This window comes from Perca flavescens, chromosome 6 (genome assembly GCF_004354835.1).
Source record: "Perca flavescens isolate YP-PL-M2 chromosome 6, PFLA_1.0, whole genome shotgun sequence".
In the NCBI taxonomy this organism is placed as follows: Eukaryota; Metazoa; Chordata; class Actinopteri; order Perciformes; family Percidae; genus Perca; species Perca flavescens.
The window spans coordinates 10,698,175-10,708,757 of NC_041336.1; positions in this window are offsets into that span (position 1 = coordinate 10,698,175).

Here is a 10,583-nt window from a genome sequence, read left to right on the forward strand (position 1 = left end):
ATGTCTGTTGTTTTACACTGACTTACTTTATCTTTTTGAGCTACTGATTATATTTAAAAAAGAAAAAAGTCCCCCTGGAGTTTGCTAGGACTTTGATAGGTGTTTACGTTATGTGATGTTTAACTGGATAAAGAAAAAAAAAAAAAAAAAAATTAATAACAAATGAAATTTAGGACCAAGTGGTTGACAAGGCCTTAATTATGAGGTAGTCTGGAGCCTGCTGGCGGATTAGTTATTATTTTAAAAAGCGCATAATGTGATTATAGATCACTCCAAACTCTGGAACGCGATCACCCAGCCCAGGTGAATCTCCCAAGAACAGCTCAGTCTTTACATATTATTTGTTAGGGAGGAAATATAAATATATATATATAGACATTATATTGTAACTGTAAAAAAAAAAAAAACAGTCTTAAAGAAACTATGCCAACAAATGCCTTGTACTATACGGCACTGCCGATTTTAGATTATTTTGCAAAACCTTTGTCACTGTAACTCTCTGAATTGCCACACAGTTAGAAATGTGAATTACACCATGTTTATGTTGTCCGACATTATTTATTTGCAGTTCATGCAGTGTTTCTAATGTAATTACTTTTTTTTTTAAGTTTATGTTACGTAGAGCTGTTTTTTTTCTTTAATTCCACCGATCTTTTTTCTATTTATAAATGTGATTTCGATGGGCAGTAAAAACAAAAAGTGTCTTAAACGTTTTAAATGGAGAAATGTGCTTTAAAGGTTGCCTATAAAAAGTGCTGTATGTCAAGCAACTCATGCTACAAGCTTCACAATTAATGTTGTATGCAATTTTTACTATCATGCAAATAAGCTTAGGTAAAATGACTAACCTATAGAACAACTTAGAGAGAAAAACATATGCAATCTGTGTAAAAATCGATGTCTGCGATGTGTCTTCCTTTGGTTAACAATCCAATTCAAAAAGCTATTCCTGTATAAATATTCTGTATAAAAGTGTTTCTTTTTTATGAGTTTATTTCAATGAGAACACCAGTTATTTTGTTACAACTGACTGTTTTATAAGTGTTTCTCGGTTCCTTCCTGCAGAAATGTTCTAACTAGAAGTGTTTATTGATTGTTAATTACACAATTAAACTGTTTGTATTGTACCACAGATTTCTTGGCATTAACTTGACCGGACTCTTTTGACACCAGAGTGGGATTTTCTCCTCTGAAAAACAAAAGACCAAACAATGTGAATTGTTTTTTTTTTTTCTCTACTGCTATGAGATATCAACTCCAGTTAACTGACTCGGGTCAGCCGCAGTCACTGAACACGTTCTTTGTAATAACTGTAAATATCGCATCTTATGAATCATTGATTGTTTTATTATTGTAAATATATTTGAAGTTTGTGCAAGAGCTCACCATACAAAATTGAAATCAACGTGCTGTCGTGCCTCTTCCTCTCGAACCGACTGTATCCTGGGCTTCTTCTACTGCTGAGTGTATCTGAAGCACCTGTGAAATCTGAAATAAATAAAAAAATATGTTAGGTGTGTGAACACCTGTAATAGCAAAAGCCGTCTGCAGGGAGTTCAGACAGGAAAACAGCACAGGTGTCCCGACCTCGCCGTGAAGCCCAGGTGTCTGCACCTTTAGGAAATTACCCTCACCTGTTAGCACCCTGCGATATGTGCCAGCCTGTCTGGGCCGGCGTTCCCTTGATGTTCTGCTCTTTTCTTTTCTTTTTCGTTTTTTTCATGAATAAAAAAAAGCCAGAGTGTAACATTGTGTGTGTTCAAGAGGAAAAGAAAATGACACAAAACATTACATGTCATTTAGCTGACGCTTTTATCCAAAGTGACTTAAAACTATATATATATATATATATATATATATGTATGTCAGAGGTTGCACATGTCTGGAGCAACTAGGGGTTTAAGTGCCTGGCTCAGGGGACGCATTGGTTGATGTATCGCAGTGGGAATCGAACCCCACATCAAAGGAGTGTGTTATATCAACTGCGCCATCACCACCCGCCACACTCGTCCAAAAAGTGTTCTCTGGGGGAGGGTGGCATCGCTTTGTTACAAGAAGGTGCATCTACAGTGTCGGGAGGAAAAAAAAAAAGAAATATATAAGACAAAAACACACATGACAAAGTAGAGAGGCACCAGTTAGCTTCATTTTTTCTTCCTGATTTTGACACTACAATTGAATTACTCACTGACAAACAGAGGTGAAGGCACCAACAAACAACAGGAACTCCAGCATAATGCTCCTCCTCATTATCACTGTTTTCATAAGGATCAGTCTTATTTGCCTCAGACTTAACAAGAGCTTTTCCCTCACAGATGGCTTATACTTTTCCTATAACAGACAGCGCTACTCGATTTTGGAGGTGGTTTTCTTGATGATCTCTTATAATATTAAAAATGTCCCCAAAAAAAAAGGGAGTTAGAGAATACGAAACGACTGTCCACATACAGCTGTGAAAGAGTTTTCAGCAGTCATGGTGCCATTTTAGTGGATGACGAGCTGAAAAGGATCACATTCTGCCGTTTCCCCAACCAGAGAGCTCCAGTTCTGTGCTAGACGCTGGAGTTCCGCCACGGGTGGGTATCATGGGTGATTGCTCAGAGAAGACTGGCAACAGTTTCCAAACTCCGTCTCCATTAGTCTGTTCGCTGGCTCACCACGGCATCAAACACACTTCAAAGACTTTCCCCAGATTTCAAAATAGAAATCATAATTACGACAAGAATGGTGACTGATGAATCACTGACTCTGTTACCCCGGGCTTCTCATGCTGTTGCTTATTTAAAAAAAAAAAAATTAGCAGGCTACACAAGATAAGTTTCCCAGAAAGCATTCGGAGATGATGCCACATTATGCCACGGTACGCCACTTTTGGAGAATATAAGAGGCCAAGCTGATACAGTACACTATCTTCTTGTGATATTTGTAGAAATTCTCAACGTCAAGCATATGAAACAGTTTCCACATAAAAGGTCCAGTTGATGCACTAGGCCTGCTGGGTAAAGCTTCATTTTAACCCAGTAATCTTCACACATAATGTATGTTGAAAATATTTAGCTGCCAGAGGAGGCATTTAACTGTAAGAAACAATAGTCTGAGGATGTTCATTTAATATAATCCCTTAAAAAGTTACATTTGAAGTGAAATAATAATGTATATCTATTATTTGAGAAACGGAGCACTTTGCTACATATTCGTTAAAAAAAATTGTGTTTGAGGCAGTATTCAGCAATACTGCGATACAAACATATTTTATTATAAGTAAATTCCTGCATTCAAAATGTTACTTAAGTAATATATGTAAGATTACTGGCAGAATGTACTATAAGTAAAGTAAAAGCATAAGGCAGAAAGATGGGCGTTACACTATTATAAATGATATTGCATTATTAATACTGATGCATTAATGTGTAAGTAGACATGATATTTTATATATACTCAACATGGGTTTTGTTTGTAAAATCTAGATCTGGAAAGTAACTAAAGCTGTCAAATAATAATTTGCAGTTAAATAAAGTACAATGTTTCCCTTTCAATCGTAGTGGGGTAGAAGTAGAAAGTAGCATGAAATGGAAATAATCAAGTAAAGTACATGTACCTTAAAAGTACAGTATTGCAGTAAATGTACTTAACATTCCACCACTGGTAAAAATGCTTAACAGACACAGTACTGAAGTGATTTAAAATTTAAAACAAAACAGCACTGACCAAATACTTAAGTCCAACTAGTATTACTTATAAAAGGTGTGAGCTATTCCCGTGATGTGCGTTTTTTTTGTTGTTGTTGTTGTTGCTCGGATGCACATCTGCAGGATGGACACATTTTAAAAACATATGCATGCTCCACTGAACACAAACCCCCAGAGGACACTCATGAAGATGTCAATCAACAGTGCACATTAATACTTCACAGATGACCTGAGGGAATAGTGGAGGAACAGGAGTTTGGGCCTCATGAATCCACATTTCAAGTGAGCATCATATTTTTTTGGGGTTCCCAGCCCCGTGTTATATGTCACTGAACAACTCTGAAAAAAGTGGTCTGAAACTCGTGAGCTCAGTCGCTCACAGTTTTCGGTTATATAATCTGTCACGTGTGATACTTCAGCCAGCGTTCTCAGCACTCATCAGCCTAATATACAACATTCAACAATTAGTTATTAGACGAGGAACTGTCTACCTCTTTCTTTTTTAAGATACTGTACATAGTCAAATAGTAGACAATGCCACATTAACATTACATGACATAAAACATGAAGAAACGGAAGAACCCGCGTGGAATCTAATAGCAGGTCAAACATTCAGTGCTTATGGGGAACATTTGTCCCAATGTGGGATGAAGAGCCAAAACTTTTTAAGAATGAGAGAAGAATCGGTAAGACTTTACTTTACGCTGTCATGAACACATGACACAGTCATGACATAGTCATGACACATGAACCCTAACTCTAACCCTAACCATAACTTGTCATGACAAAAACCAAATGACACTTACTAAAAGAAGCGTTATGTCATAAACGTTTATGACTTGTTTATAATGTTTATGACACGTTCATGACAGTGTCATGTCACTGTTATGTCTTATGTAGTTCAAGTAAAGTGTAACCGAAGAATCTTAGCAGTTTTTGACGGAATGTGTTCCTGATGATATGTGATCAGTTATAAGATCCACAGCTGTTCATTTTCTTTTTTTCTGGCTGTGTTTGTAGGGTTCATTATTTTTGGGTGATTATAAAAATGAACAAAATTAAAATATGAGTGAAAACCCAGTTTAAAAAAAAACAAACACAATTTGCAGGTGATTTGTGCTTTTTCCATATTTTTCTCCTCACTTTCTTTTACCCTATAGAGGCCTTTTCTGAGCGTTTAATGTTGCAAAGGGGATCTTGTTTATTGTGCTGATCAGTGCCCTCTTGCAACGAGAATCACAACAACTTTGTGAGGCATTGGTAATATAAAATCTGTGTGAAAATCTGTTGAAACCGACCTGGTCATGTCAAAGAATTTGGTACTGTTTGTATTTTTTGTTGTAAATTGGTTAAAAAATAAAACAGTAGGCCTTAAATCAGCTAGCTCAATGTTATAGGACATTGTACTAACTTTCAAGTACATGCGAAAGTGTACGCAAGTTATAAATTCCCTACTTTGGCGCCATCCAGTAGTAGTATCGAGAATGCCACAGTTCATGGGAACCAAAAATTATTGAGCTAAAAGCAGCAAGGACACCGGACAATGACAGCACACTGATCGCAAGTTCAGTCTTGTTCATATTCCGGACTGACAAGAAAGGCAAAAATTGGCAGTATCATTACTCGTCTCAGAATTGGTCATATAGGTCTCAATTATTCATTATACAAAATAGGCAAACATCCAACTGGAAAATGCACATACTGTAACCAGCCAGAATCTGTTGAACACATACTAATACATTGCAAGGAATACAATACTTATACTGAATGGGGATACTGTTGATGTGTAACTGTGCTAATGTCTTGCTGCTTCCTGTGTGCTCTGCATGGATTACTGAGAAAGCGTATTTGTCGCTTTAGCTGTCTGTATGGTGTCTTGTTGACTTCTGTCTCTACAGTTTAACCTGTACTGTCTTGCTGTTTCCTGTTACTCTGGTCTAAAATCATCTGGCCAAAGGACTACAGTTGGAAATTAGCTGGCTGGCTAACACAGGCACATTTACAGAAATGTTAATAAATGTGTGTTGTCCTTTATAAAATAAAGAATAAGAATAAGAATACCCAGAGAAATCACCTTTTCAGACACTTGACGTAAGGCAAACCACCACGACTTTTCACTGTCAGGACTTTTGGAGAAAAAAAACAGCAGGCAAGGCATATCACAATATTATTAAGTTTCTAAGAAAAATTAAAAAAAGAATTATGATTTAGTAAAAATAATGTAGTTTCTTTCTTCTTCTTTTTTAATTTTACATTTTATTATTTTTTCTGCATTTATTACTCATTCACACTCCAGTCCAGTTGGTGGTGGTAATGCACCTTTAAGTTGGTTTGCCAACCACCAATTAACCATAAAGAAGAAGAAAAGCCTGTCCTGATTGTCTGTCAGCATTTGCCCCGATTTGCCCTAGCTGTTCCAGCCTTGATTATCGGGCCTGTTTCATGGTCTCAACCCTTGCTTTTTTTCCCAGATTTACGATAGTTTGCCTGCCCCCTGCCGGTAAGCTTTTCTGATTTATCTCCTGGTTTTGACCTCTTCCTGTTTCTGAAATTATGCTGACAAGAACATTGCATTAGGCTACTCTTTGTGCCGTGCTTTTGGGTTGTAGTCTGTTCTGTGAAGCAAGCATTACAAATCTGTTAAAAAAAAAAAACAGCAGAAGAAAAAGTGAAGCAGTGAGTCATGACGTTTAGTCTTAGCCAGGTGTGGATGAATGTCTGTGCAGCATTTTATTTGTTTGTAGTTTCAGGGATCCCTCCTTTTTGTGTTCCATGTGTCAGAGGTTACAAGACACGATACAAACAAAACAGAAAGTGCTGCTTGGTACAAATTCATATAAAAAGTGTCAACAAGTCGTACGTTGATTATTTACACAGTGTTTGCAACCAAGAAAGCGATTCGCTCTCAAGCTAGCATCAAGCTAGCTAGCTGGCTGTGGCTAGCAGTTAGTGAACAGTACAAAATACTGCACAAAAATGTAATACAATTAAGGATTAGGTCCTCACGGGGTATGGTTCAGTTATTGTACCTTGGCATAGTTTAAAAAAAAGAAGGAAAAAAAAAGGGTTGCTTCTAATTTAATGAATCACTCATTTAATGCACCACCCTGCGAGCATGTTAACTGAGCAAAATTAAACACACCTACAATGTTACGTGGCGTACTTGCTAAATGCTAAGATGCTCATTGTGGATCCTCTGGGTGACTTGTGCATTCACTGAGAAACTTGTACTTTCAGTGAGGTGTGTGAGGACTGTCTACTGTTTTGACAATATTCTCCAATGTGACTGCAGAGCCTCATTAAGATCAACATGTCTGAAAACTTTGAGAAGTGCACTGGGACAAAGAGGCTGAGTGGACTGGTTATACTGGGACAGAGAGGCTGAGTGGACTGGTTATACTGGGACAGAGAGGCTGAGTGGACTGGTTATACTGGGACAGAGAGGCTAAGTTGGACTGGTTATACTGGGACAGAGAGGCTGAGTTGGACAACGGTGGTGAATAAAAACTGCTGTCTCTCCTTTTACTGTAACGTGTGTTTGTGGCTGCAGCCGCTGCTAAGTTTGTATTGATCGGACAGCTCTGTGTTGTCTGGTTATTCTGGCATTTTTAACCCATGTCAAATAATGCGTTTTTGTTAATTTGCACTGTCCCCTTTCATAAATAAACTGAATTTAATTTAATTTATGTAGCTTAATATTGCTTTTTGCACCCACTGCGGTGTCCATAGACAGACAATAGACTGACATTGAAGAAAGTTGTCTCTCTTTTCTGGTTAATTCTAGTGAAGATACACACTGAGGAAGGTGGTTGTGTATAATGGAACCGATAGTTGGTTTGGAGATAAAGGGTCATGTTGCTGATGAATTTATTCTATAGCCTAAAGATGTTCTCCACAACTTTTTCCCATTAGACAATGTAATGCAGTAACCTTTTATTCAAACATTATAGTGTATAGTACATTTTAACTGACCCGTTTTTTAAAAACCTTTTATTTAGGTTTTACTTTTACGAACTTCCGCACACTGTCTGCTTAATGCTGAAATATTTAATAGTACAATGTTATTCACTTCATGAGTTTTTTTTTAACATTAATATGCGTTCACCCAGCCTGCCTATGGCCCCCCAGTGGCTAGAAATGGTGATAGGTGTAAACCGAGCCCTGGGTATCCTGCTCTGCCTTTGAGAAAATGAAAGCTCAGATGAGCTGATCTGGAATCTTCTCCTTATGAGGTCATAAGGAGCAAGGTTACCTCCCCTTTCTCTGCTTTGCCCTCCCAGAGAATTTGCCCCCCCCCATGAGAGAGAGAGAGACATCATTGTTTTCAAACGAGAAAAGTGGCAGTTGGTCAAGGCCACACCCCCACCTTGCCCCCCCCCACCCCCTCTCTCCTCCTCAATAGCTACAGACACAGAAATGGCACAAAGGGAGGAAAGCTCATTGTGGGACTGGCTCTAGTGGCTGTAATTCTGCACCAAGGCTGAATTTCGGGAAAGAGACTTCAGATACAGTATTAGGGGACCACTAAGGTCTATATAAAAGAGACTTCAGATACAGTATTAGGGGACCACTAAGGTCTATATAAAAGATACTTCAGATACAGTATTAGGGGACCACTAAGGTCTATATAAAAGAGACTTCAGATACAGTATTAGGGGACCACTAAGGTCTATATAAAAGAGACTTCAGATACAGTATTAGGGGACCACTAAGGTCTATATAAAAGAGACTTCAGATACAGTATTAGGGGACCACTAAGGTCTATATAAAAGAGACTTCAGATACAGTATTAGGGGACCACTAAGGTCTATATAAAAGAGACTTCAGATACAGTATTAGGGGACCACTAAGGTCTATATAAAAGAGACTTCAGATACAGTATTAGGGGACCACTAAGGTCTATATAAAAGAGACTTCAGATACAGTATTATGGGACCACTAAGGTCTATATAAAAGCATCCAAAGAGCACCATCTCATGGGACCTTTTAAGGTTGGACAGACTGAAATGTCGTACTATTAAAGATTTCATCATTACAGATAGTGTGTGGGAGTTCTTCTCTGTTTGTATGTCTGTTGTATGTACTTTCCTCCAATGCACACATTCATGTGTGCGGATATCTTTTTCTAAAAACTTTTAGCCTACTCAAGTAAAACTGTGGCCACACCCAACATCCTATATGCAGGACCTACAACTTGTAGTTCTCTCTCTGTCAACACAAACACTGACACGCCAATGAGTGCACATGCTGCATTTAAAGGCCCGAAAGAGATTGATTGGGCGACACCTTCGGTATGTTTGTGCTACATTTAGCTCCAGATTAATAGGGACGTTACACTCAGGTTGCTGCAGCACAACATCGGCAGGTCTGGCTCGTGCAGGGGAGTCCTAAGTGCCTACCCATGAGCCCTTGGGACTGCGCAGTAAATCAAACAGGAAATGCAGCAGAAAGCCTAATAAAGTTATTCTAATGATAGCAATCTCCGCGGTATCACCCCGGTGTAAATCGGAAACCTCTCTCTCTCTCTCTCTCTCTCTCTCTCTCTCTCTCTCTCTCTCTCTCTCTCTCTCTCTCTCTCTTCTGCTGAGCTGCTTGGTAAAAGCCAAACATTTTCAAAAAAACATCTCAACCTCCAAACGTGGAGAAGCGGAAACAGAAGGTTAGAGGTGTGGAAATTAATAACATTTATCACTGATAAGGGGGGATGAAACCATCCTTCTGATCACATTAATTCTGTAATATCACGCTCACATGAATATGGATGCTGATATCTGGGAAAAGTGGCACACGCCCTTGTCTTATCCTGATTATTAACACCTTCTAATTTTTCAGTCAGGTGAGTCCTGTAACTCCAGCACAGCTACAGGCCTCATCTCGCCGATAGTGTGCCGTTATCACCTCAGAGCTGCAGTCGGGGCCTTTAGCTGCTTTTACATTCCAGGTCTTGTATTTATGTACGCCACCCATGGCTGCCCTTTTTATTCTGTCTCAGAAGTTTGTAGGCAGACACAACAACCCAGCCGCGGCTCCTTCCACCTCCTTTACAATTCAAGCATCTAAAAGCATAATGTTGTGAAACGGACAGATGGATCTGCTGAGCGTCCGAAGAATTCCGTTATCTTCAAAGTTTATGCCAAAGCCTCCGGTCCATTTACTCGGTTTGTTTAAAGACACAAAAATCAATATTTTTTTTTTTGTCTTTTAATTGTAGCACTGAAGAAGAATGTTCCCATGTATTTTACAAAGCAAGCAATTTCAGTTTTCCGGTTGGCAGAAAAAGAATCGGTCCAAAATGAGCTTAAATATTAATAAATGTTAGTTTTGTAGCCTTTTTATCTCGTTGTAAGGAATTCTATATAACTGATTGTGCAGCCTGCAGTGAGAGGGAGAGAACAAAAACCACAGTGAAAATCACCTCCTCTCTATTTATTGAGCCTGTTGTGCATTTTCTAGAAATTTAGCTGAAGTGGCCTCTTGTTATTTGAAGTACTAATTGAACCCGTTTCCCTTTTCCAAACCTGTCCTACCACTTTCATTTTAAAGCAATAACTCATCGATGAACAGCACCAGTCAGCAGGCGCCACTTGTCACAATGGTTCCACTTATGCATTGACCAAAACAGACTCAACAGCGAAAGTTGCATCACAGATTTTCAGGCCGCTGGCGCGTCAAAGTGCCTCGCCACTTATCCGCCTGAAATGTGTATAATATATTCAGTTTTAGCTGTTTTTTAAAAGCAGAGAGATGAAAGCATCTCAGCAGATAAACTGGTGGAATTGAGGTGTGCGTTTTTACAAAATACGGTAGTTTTTTGACTTTTCCACAAACCTGTCCTGGGAGGTTTACACGCCGAGGCCTCTCCAATAAAATTCAAACAAGAAGAATCGTATTCAG